This window comes from Marmota marmota, unplaced genomic scaffold, assembly GCF_001458135.2.
Source record: "Marmota marmota marmota unplaced genomic scaffold, marMar, whole genome shotgun sequence".
NCBI lineage: Eukaryota > Metazoa > Chordata > Mammalia > Rodentia > Sciuridae > Marmota > Marmota marmota.
This window is the reverse complement of record NW_026000174.1, coordinates 1,836,925-1,845,620: the sequence shown is the minus strand read 5'-3', so window position 1 is coordinate 1,845,620 and position 8,696 is coordinate 1,836,925. Positions and strand designations below refer to the sequence as shown.

Here is an 8,696-nt window from a genome sequence, read left to right as displayed (position 1 = left end):
GGGGGAGGGGAGGACTGCATAAAGAATGCCTGTCATAGACTATGCACCCAATAAATATTTATTACTGAATAACTGAATAAATAATAGCAACAAACTGCACAGGTAAAATTGACAATATGAGGGGCAGATAAACAATGTTTCCAGATAATAGAAAGAATTGCAGACATGTTCCCAGGCCTTTGCAGGCTTGCCTGAGCATCACTGAGTAGCAGCAATGGCAACACCTGGAAGCTTGTTAAATCTCAAAAATGTGGGCCCTTAACCCTGACCTACTGAGTTAGAGTCAGCATTTTAATCAGCTCTCCAGAGGATCACATGATCTTTAAAGTCTGAGAAGCATTGCTCTGAGGGCATACCCAGTTACAGACAGTAAAAAAGGGTGTTTGGCAAATGTCAAGAGTATTGGTTTATGTGAGCTCAACAGTCATCATCTACAGGCTATGAGGATAAATGGTTAAAAATCACAGGTTTCCTAAGAGACAAACATACAGCATGAACAAGCAGAAACAACTGCAGGTTGAAAGTTATGATCATAATCACAGGTTGTGTGAGGGACAAAACACACACATGAAAAGAATAAATGAGAGCTTCCTAATGTAAAGGCAAATATATACATGAATATGTGAAAATTTTAAAATTTTTTTCTGCTGCCAAAAAGAAATGAGAACTTTCTTTCCTTTCATTTTCAGTGTTCCTTTGGAGAACTTGACATTGTTGTTGTTTTCCCTGTCTTTTTGAGATATGTGTGGGTGTACATATATATATATATATATATTTTTTTTAACTGAATTAAGCCCAATAACGGTTTTGCCTACCAGGAAAGTATGTCATGGGGGATTCAGGGATCCCTGTCTTTGAAATGTTAACATCAAGAAGGACAGTTCCCTACCATTGACTCTGTTGGAGATTAGCTAAGGAGCCTGGCTCCAAGTTGTAATTATCTGTTCATTGCAAAATTAAAGACTTGTTTTTCCTTTGGATACAGACAATCAACATGCGTGTAACGGATCTGCCTAGATAATCTCTTTGGTGGATTGCCTGTGACTCTTATTGCAGTTAGATTTAATGCATGAAACACTGTTCTGTTCTTTTTCACATTTTGTTCAGATGATTCTTTTGGGTTGGCAGGAATTTTGATTTGTAATTATTTTCCCCACACCAATAACAAGGTTGTGAGGATCAATTGGGCAGTCTTTGCCACTGTCTCTGTGCATAAAACGATACCCATTATGAATGAGGGAAAGCAGCTGAAGCAAAGGTGGGTTGTCATTTAATTTTATGTAAGAATTCATGATGCACAATTATGTGTTTTTCTATGTACCTTAAAATGGAATTAAAACTATGTGAAAGTGGAGAAACAGGCTATTTTATAGGTAGAACAGACAAAATTCTGAGTCTAAATCTCTTCAGATAATTTTCTTCAAGCTGGTAAGAACAATAGTCTGTCTAGTTCTAAAAGACACAAATGATGACAATGTGGGATGTCCTTTCCATGACAGAGATTTTGCCTCAGAGGGCCTGGATGGGGAAGTTTTGAGTCACTGATTTTGCGCAGGGGATTAGAGCCCAGGGTAGTGTGATTGTCTATGCATTTGGAACATCTGTGGAAGATCTCCACAGTGTTGGAACTTCATGCTTCCTTCGAATGTTTACTCATTCACCACTTCAAACAGTAATTAAACATCCTAGAGTTTAATTACAGCACAGTTTTAGCAGGTGCTGGAAGTCTAAGTTGAATAAAGCTCAGGTTTTACTCTCAAGGAGTTTATAGTTTTTGAGAAAGAAAAAACCTGTATATGATTACAGCAGAGGGTGGTGAGTGCTATTGTGGGATCTGCATAAGCACTGGTGAATATTCATAGGGGAACTGACAGCCTGGGACAGGTGCAGGGAGTCTACTGGAAGGTATTAGCTGAGCACTGACTTGAAGCTGGGAGGCAAATTTTACCAGCTGTGTTTCCCTTTTTCCTTCCCTTTGGCCTGACTAATTTATAAGACCTAGATTCTCTTTCAAAACTAACCTCCATGAGAAAGGCTCCAATGACCTTGTAAAGCTGGAGTAGGTGAAGCTCACTCATTCCCTCAAGGCCCTGCCTACACCCCATACATGTAAGTTCCTTTACAGCAGGGATTTTGTCATATTGTCCTCTGTATGTCTAGTAATTAAACATCCTACAGGCTTAGAACCAGGTGCTGTAAGTTTAAGTTGAATAAAGCTGGAACACAACTAGTCCTTAATAAATACTTAGGAAATGACCAAATGTTAGGTGAAAAGCAGTTATTAATGTGTGTGAGAGATGGGTTGGGGCGGGAGGGAAGTTAACTGGCACTCTCAATAGAGAAAAGAGCATGAATATAGGAAGGCAAAAAACAGGTATTATGTGAAAGAAACGACAATATTTTAGAGTTGCTGGAATATACATTGCAAGGGAGAGAGGAGCATGAGATAAAATTGGGAAACTATACAAAGACCCTGCTTCAGTTTCACAGTAAATGATGCATTGATTTGTCTCTCTTTGGCAGATTTTTGAGGACTGCAAATAGCAGTCGACATCTGCTTAACTATTTAACAATGTGAACATGGTACAAACAATTCTGCCTACCATATGATTCACAGAGAAGCAATATTTCCAGGAATGGAATTAGAAAACAAATGTGGTCTTTACTGCAGCCCATTATAAACCTCTAAGGAAGCTTATCAGAAAGACAGTTACCCACCTCTGAGGGATTCCTCATACAAATTGGATTTGGGAATTGGGCACATCATGTAACCAAAAACATATTATTAACACCTAATATGTTGCAGAGTGTTGGATAAGACCCTGCTTGACTTATAGGATTTTGCAATACAGGTTTGTTGTTGGGCTAAGTGTATGGTGGTGGTGAATACATAAGGGAGGTTTATACTAAGCTATAAATCTGTAATAATTTGATCTACTTTGAAACATATTAAAATCTAATCCTTACTGAGGCAAGTGCTGACTTCAGGTATGATCTTGGGAGGAATTATGGAAGTCAGGCAGGTTGGTGCACTGAAACAGGTCTGGATAAAGGGTCAGAGAGCCCGAGTTCTGTTTCCTTTTCTGTATCAAAGGAGTTTTGCCTTCACCAGCAGGTCATATACCTCTCTGACTCTGATCTACTTTTTCACAAAACAAGTTTTCACTGAGTTTTTTTTTTTTTGAGAAAAATATGAGATCTTGAAAGTAGAACTCTAAAATAATAAACATTAAGAGCAATTGATTACTAATATTTTATTAATATTTTATTAGTAATCACTATGCACACATCCCAATACCTCTGGGGAAAAAGGAAAGCAAAACTTTCTATTTCCATCCTCAAGATTCTTTTTACTTTGACATTACAGACAAAATCAACATATGTGCATAATAGAGAACACTTAAGCACTGACTTTTAATGCAATCTGAATTCAGATAAGAGAGGAGTCTTTGAGAGATGGTTGCTGAGGAAAGTTGCAAGCTGAATCGCATAGAATGAGTTCACATTTTCTTTTTTCCTCTCTTTTTTTAAACAATTTTCCTATTTCCATTTTTAGAAAAAAAAAGTAAGTCTATACCTATCACAAAAACTCACAGTAAACTAGGACAAAAAGACTACTGTTACTTTGCCAAAATTCTCTTATGAAAAACCTAGCCAGTATTATGCTTAATGGTTAAATTCAAGGTTGTCTACCCTCACATGTTAATTTGACACTCTACTGGAGGTTCTGATAATGCAATGAGGCATGAAATTTAATAAACATTTTAAGTTTGGGGAAAAATTTACATCAATTTCACTGTAGGAAACACAATTGTCTGTATAGAAATTGGTAAGAAGACTATAAAGCAACTAACTAATATAACTATTAAGTGAATTCATCAAAGTTTCAGAAAACAAGGTTAATATGCAAAATTAAGTAGTTTTATAAACTAGCAGCAAACTTTGAAAATTGAATAAAAATATTTATACTGTCCTCAAAAGAGGAACATGGAACACTTCTGTATACATTTAACCAAATATGCTCAATAAACTAAAAACTACTAAAAATAGCCAAGAAAATTTAAGAAGATCTAACTAAAAGCAAGAAATATGTTCAAAGACTGAAAGAATTAATAGACAATTATATTTAAATTATAAAGCTTTTGAAACAATAGCATTCTAGGAGTGGCAAACTGAGTAGGAAGCAGTGTAAGAAAATATCCTGAAATTATGGAAATATTCCATATATTACTAGGAAAGTTAATCATATAGATGTGTGTATTCATCAAAACTAATGAAATTTTACATCTAAAAGTTTTATGTTGCATTGAATGTAAATCTTATCTAAGAAATATAAACCATACTGAACTCTAGTTAGTAGTTTTGATTTTTACTCTGGCATGGCACAGCAATTCTGAAACTACTTTTTTGTGTGCATAATACTAAGCTAGAGCAAATGAGTGAATGTGGAAGGATGTGAGGAACATGTTTCTCACTGTTCTGAGCTATCTTTCTATATACCTATCTGAGTGCATTTCAAATACATATTCTAGATATAATCATTGAGAGGATCTAAAAGCCATCACACATAAGTATCGTTGAGCATACCTTGAACCCATACCTTGATTTATAAGTATCATTTTCTATTTAAAAGAACCAAGCTCCTTGAGGAAATAGATGCCTTCAGAATGAGGCAGAGAAACTATGAGTTGATCCCCAAATATCTTACTGTGTGTCAAATTAAGGAATTATTAAAAGAATCATGAGAATATTATTGAGGGACACCAGGTAGGTCCAAACACCTTCTACTGGTCAGATCTGGACTAATTTAAGTGTATTAAATAAATAAGCATTTTATGCCCCCAAATAATAAAACTGTACAAGTTTATTTCAATAAAAATGATTAATAAAAACACAGGAGAAGAGGTAAAATTTTCAGTGGGTAATGTCTAGATAGAGGATGTTAGTGATAGAAAACAACAGGTCTAAAACAACAGGTCTAAATGTTGGATGTATAATAAGATATTCACATAGTCTCAAATGATCTCCCCACACATTATCTCTTAGCCTATTAGTTACCAAGGGAAAATAGCACATTTATGTTGGAAAAATTTGATATATATTGTGGTGGGGGACATAGCTCAATTTGTAGAGTGCTTGCCTCACATTCACAAGGCCCTGGGTTCAATCCCCAGAACTACAAAAATAAAAATAAAAAATAAAAAAATTGATATATAGTACCTAAATCCAGTGATAAAGTTAATATCACAAGTATTAGTATAAACTGATATTCTGTGCCTCCTGTCATGAATATAACATCACTTTTCTGGTGCACCTTATAAAGCAGGATAACAGTCCATCAGCAAACAGGAGGTAAAATCAAATTTAGGAATAATTGATCAAATAATTTTTCTGTTCTCTTTAGAGCTCTCAAGATTAAGAGATCCATGCACACAGGCCTTTGTAGGGCCCAGACACACAGCAGGCCTGGTCCACCCTTTTCCAGTGGGGCAGACACTCACCAGGGCCTAGCCTCTGGTGCAGGACCACCCCTTTGGACCAGCAAACTACCACAAGATGTCAAGCCCAGCGGCCCAGATCCACTCACTCCAACTTACGCAGGACCCAGATCCAGCATGCAGTAGCACTCATTGAGGGACACCAGCAGGGTCTGGAAGCCCACAACAAGGTGAGATACAGACAATCTTCATAGGTACTACAAGAACACAGGGAAGAAACCATAATATCTCAGATCCCCACTGCAAGAAAGGAAGACACATAGACAACATGAAAAAACAAAGGAGCAAAGTGCCCCAAACAAACCAGGACACCATAATAACAGAACCCATGGACAGCAAAGCTGATGAAATGTCAGAGAAGGAGTTCAGAAAGTTCATAATTAAAATGATCTGTGAATTAAAGAAAGACCTAAGTGAGCAAATACAAGCAAAAATTGATCACTCCAACAATGAAAGCAAATACAGGTAGCAAAAGATATTACTTCAAGAGAGAAATAGAGACTCTGGGGGAAAAAAAGTCAGAAATCCTTGAAATGAAGGATAAAAACTCAAAAAATGAAAGATAAAAACTCAAAACTCAATACAAAGCATAACCAGCAGACTAGGTCACGTGGAAGAAAGAATGTCAGATAATGAAGACAAAGTATACAATCTGGAAAATAAAGTTGATCACACAGTGAAGATAGTAAGAAACCATGAACAGAATATCCAAGAATTATAGGACAGCATCGAAAGACTAAATCTAAGAGTTATTGGGATAGAGGAAGGCACAGAGTTTCATACCAAAGGAATGCACAATCTCTTTAATGAGATAGTATCACAAAATTTCCCAAGCATGAAGAAGGAATTGGAAAACCAAATATAAGAGGCTTACAGGACACCAAATGTACAAAATTACAACAAATCTTCACCAAGGCTTATTATAATGAAAATGCCTAGCATACAGAATAAGGATAGAATCTTAAAAGCCACAAGAGAGAAGAATCAGATCACACATATAATGGGAAACCAATTCATATCTCAGCAGATTTTTCAACCCAGACCCTCAAAGCCAGGAGATCCTGGAACAACATATACCAAGCTCTGAAAGAAAATGGATGCCAACCAAGAATCTTTTTTTAAATATTTTTTTAGCTATACATGGATACAATATCTTTATTTATTTATTTATTTAGTTATTTTTATGTGGTGCTGAGGATCGAACCCAGGGCCTCATGCATTCAAGGCAAGCACTCTACCACTGAGCTACAACCCCAGGGCAAAGAATCTCATATACAGCAAAGCTAAGCTTAGATTTGATGATGAAATAAAAACCTTCCATGATAAATAAAAGTTAAAAGAATTTACAACTAGAAAGCCTGCACTACAGAACATCCTCAGCAAAGTATTTCAAGAAGAGGAAATGAAAAACAATAATGAAAATCAGCAGAGGGAGGGATTACACTAAAGGAAAATCTAATCAGAGGAGAAATCAAGTCATGTTAAATACCAAAAAATAAAAAAAAAATGGCTAGGAATACAATTAATGTCTCAATAATAACTCTGAATGTTAATGGCCTGAACTCACAAATCAAAAGACATAGACTAGCAGATTGGATTAAAAAAAGACCCAACAATAATTATGCTGCCTCCAAGTGACTCATCTCATAGAAAAAGACATTCACAAACTGAAGGTGAAGGGTTGAAAAAAATCATATCACTCTCATGGACTGTGGAAGCAATCAGGGGTTTTCATCATCATATTAAATAAAGTAGACTTCAAACTAGAGTCAATCAAAAAGGATAAAATATTACATACTGCTCAAGCAAACCATACACCAACAAGACTTAACAATTATATATATGCCCCAAACAATGAAGCAGTTATGTTCATCAAATAAACTCTTTTCAAGTTCAAGAGTCAAATAGACCACAACACAATAATTTGGGGTGACTTTAACATACCTCTTTCATCACTAGATAGATCTTCCAAACAAAAGCTGAACAAAGAAACTGTAGAACTCAATAATACAATTAAAAACTTTGAGTTAACTGACATATATAGAATATTCCATTCTTCAGTGCGAGAATATACTTTCTTCTCAGCAGCATATGGATCCTTCTCTAAAATAGACCATATACTATGCCACAAAGTAACTGTTAGCAAATATTAAAAAGTAGAGATACTACCCTGCATTCATTCTATCAGATCATAATGGAATGAAATTAGAAATCAATGATAAAATAAGAAATAAAATCCACTCCAACACCTGGAGACTAAATAATATGCTACTGAATGAACAATGGGTTACAGAAGACATCAAGGAGAAATTTTTTAAAAATTAGAGGTGAATAAGAACACAGATACAACATACTGAAATCTCTGGAACATCATGAAAGCAGTTCAAAGAGGAAAGTTCATTGCATGGATGGAGTTCATTCCTTAAAAGAAGAAAAATCAACAAATAAATGACTTAACACTATATCTCAAAGCCCTAGAAAAAGAACAAATCAACACCAAAAGCAGAAGAAGACAGGAAATAATTAAAATCAGAGCTGAAATCAATGAAATTGAAACAAAAGAAACAATTGAAAAAAAATTGACAGAACAAAAAGTTGGTTCTTTGAAAAAATAAATAAAATTGACAGACTCTTAGCCATGCTAACAAAGAGAAGGAGAGAGAAAAGTCAAGTCACTAACATACGTGATGAAAAAGGAAATATCACAACAGACACTACAGTAATACAGAAGATAATTAGAAATTATTTTGAAAACTTGTACTCCAATAAATAGAAAATATCGAAGGGATTGACAAATTTCAAGAGTCATATATTTTGCCCAAATTGAATCAGAATGATATACACAATTTAAACAGATCAATTTCAAGTGACAAAATAGCAGACACCATCAAAATCCACCAACCAAGAAAAGCCCAGGATCTGATGGATACACAGCTGAGTTCTACAAGACCTTTAAAGAAGAACTAATACCAATACTCTCCAATTTATTTCAGGAAATAGAAAAAGAGGCAGCACTTCCAAACTCATTCTATGAGGCCAATATCACTCTGATTCCCAAACCAGGCAAAGACACATCAAAAAAAGAAAACTTCAGATCAATATCTCTAATAAATATAGATGCAAAAATTCTCAATAAAATTCTGGCAAACCAAATACAAAAACATATCAAAAAGATTGTGCACCATGATTAAGTGGGAT

The 8,696-nt window shown here is 35.2% G+C and overlaps 1 non-coding gene across 1 annotated transcript; it reads right to left on the bottom strand.

Annotated features, from left to right (window-relative positions):
* Positions 1-6,681: 6,681 nt before the first annotated feature.
* Trnas-uga lies at positions 6,682-6,754 on the bottom strand. The gene has a single exon. It is a non-coding gene; the product is annotated as a tRNA-Ser (tRNA).
* Between the last annotated feature and the right edge of the window lie 1,942 nt (positions 6,755-8,696).